The sequence below is a fragment of the Rhinolophus sinicus genome, chromosome 3 (genome assembly GCF_057876585.1).
Source record: "Rhinolophus sinicus isolate RSI-liver-muscle chromosome 3, RSI-T2T, whole genome shotgun sequence".
Taxonomy (NCBI): domain Eukaryota; kingdom Metazoa; phylum Chordata; class Mammalia; order Chiroptera; family Rhinolophidae; genus Rhinolophus; species Rhinolophus sinicus.
In genome coordinates, this window is record NC_142503.1 from 18,025,146 (window position 1) to 18,027,517 (window position 2,372).

The window sequence follows — 2,372 nt, forward strand, 5'->3', positions numbered from 1 at the left end:
TTTTAATGATCTTCTCAATAGAAACACCTGATTCCTACCGTCTCTCTAAGTTAGTGAAAACAGAGACACCTCCCCCTGGCAACATACAATAGTCAACAAAATGGTAGATGTTCCAAGATCACGCAGACGCGTTTACTTTGTTCTTTTAGGGAAAATCCTACTCCCCTATAAAAAAACAAACAAACAAACAAAAAACTCACCAGTATTGTACTAGCAAATTGCCGGCTCCACCGAGGGCACCTCTTTGGCCATGAGATGTGCTTGCACAGTGTAGACCGCTCCCCCGCCCCTGCCCTAAGGCCAGACTGCCAGCAGATGCCCTTGGGCTTCCACAGCCTTATTCCCACTCTCAGCTGCGGGTCTGCCCCTCAGCAGCGCGCCCTCTCTGGCATTATGTTCAGCTGGGTCAGCACCGATATCCGCTGCAAGAAGGAGCTGCAGCTGTTTCAGATGGTAGCTGGGAGGCTCCTGCAGCTGTAAGTTCAGAAGTTGCTGTCCCTGGAGGAGCACTACCGCTTCCACGAATTCCACTCACGGTGCTGGAGGACACTGTCTTGGACCTTAAGCCCATGCTGCGCCTCGTGGGCCAGTACCAGAGGCTGAGACCACCTTCATTCCGCACCTGGTTGAGCAGAACTTCCCAGGGATGCGGAGCGGCTGAGTACCCCACTGACTTCCTGGTCGCCATTACACGCAGCCTCACCACGCAGTGGTGTCCTGCCGCTAGCTTGAGCCGGTCGTGGACCCGCGGTGCCCATTCAGAAGCTCAACACCTTTGGAAACAGATTCCTGAACAAGTGCATGTGTGCCCAGCTGCCCAACCCAGTCTCGGACAGCATAGGCATCATCCACACTCCCAGTGCCCTCTCTGGAGAGAAAGTGCATCAGCAGAGCTTACGACTTCGCAGAGGTCCTGGAGTTTGCACAGGTTCACCGAGTGTGTCACCTACACACTCTGCTCTTTGCTATCCATCGGCTCCTCTGGCCCCACCCTCTTCTCATCTGTGACAACCACAAGCTCTCTAGGACAGCAAGCGGAAGAACCTTTGCAAAGACATCCAATCTCTGCCCACAGATGCTGTTCTCAGGAAGCTCAACGACCTAATCAAATGGGCATGGCTCTCCAAGGTCTTCGTCTACAATCATCAGCTCCTTCAAGAAAGAGATGTCAGTCTCTTTCGTAAAGAGAGCCAGAAGATGGTGAATAACGTGGGAGAGACTTACCAGAAGATGGAGTGGGAGCATCAGATTCCTCCCTATGACTTCCTAAGCCTCGGCAACATGTGGGAACTCCCGCAGACCCAGGATTTTAGCAAGTTCCCGGCTTTGAAACGCAAGCTCGATGTGCTGGCCAACGACATCACACAGCTGATGGTGATGTTGCGCCAGGAGGAGTCTCTATTGTGCTCCCAGGCTGTGAAGGGTGGTGCCTTCTATGACACCATGAACAGGCTCTTTGGGCACCACTAAGGCGAGGGGCTGGCACAGGCGCTGGTGACGTCGAGTAGGTGGTGGGCAATCGCAAGCCCACCTGCAAAGAGCTCTTTTACCTGCTGTCACCTGTCAACCACAAGATCGTGAGTGCCTGCACAGAGGAGGTGGTGTCGTCCAAACCGCCCAATATGGTGCTGGGGAAGTCTGGAAGCTGAGCGATATGGACCAGGAAAGACTGATCAATGAGGAGGAATTTCCTGGGCAATCCAATCACTTTATCAAAGTCAAGCTGGCGGGCCACAAGCTGCCTGCCAACCTGCCCCCATATCTGATCGTGTCCTCCAGGCAGAGGCACGAGTGACCAGCCCGCTGTCCGTGTCACCATCTCAGCACCCGTCCAGGATGAGAAGAGGAGCGGAAGGATCACCATTTCTCAAGGTTCATAAACACTGAGTGGATGTCTCTTCAGTTCTTGAAAAGGTAAGAAAAAAAAAAAATGTTTTTCATAAGATAATAGTACTGAAATAATATCTACCTGTTTCTCACTTGAAATTAGTTTACTATGAGCCAGATATTCTATTAAGCGCTTTAATAGATATTATGCCATTTCATACTTACTAAAGTTCAATGAGAAAAGTTATGTCAAACATTGGTTATAGGATTTTGAATCTCAGTATGATACAATAACTTCCTAGAGTTTATAGCTTTGGTTCTTTTGGTAAAGCCAAAAGTAAAATACGATCTTTAAGTAGCTTGATTTCCAAAACAATGTGTTTTGTTGTTGTTGTTGTTTTAGTTCCAGTTGTAATATCTAAGTACAGGAAATTCTAAGTCCAGGAAATTTAATATCCGCATCTACTTATCAAAAACGATCATTATCTCCATTTTTAAGACACTATCTCCATTTTTAAGACAAGCCATCTAAACAATCTGCTTAA

General features: G+C 48.7%; 1 pseudogene; it reads left to right on the forward strand.

Annotated features, from left to right (window-relative positions):
- Positions 1–393: 393 nt before the first annotated feature.
- On the forward strand, positions 394–1,795 carry LOC109456630 (EH domain-containing protein 1 pseudogene; annotated as a pseudogene).
- Positions 1,796–2,372: the final 577 nt, after the last annotated feature.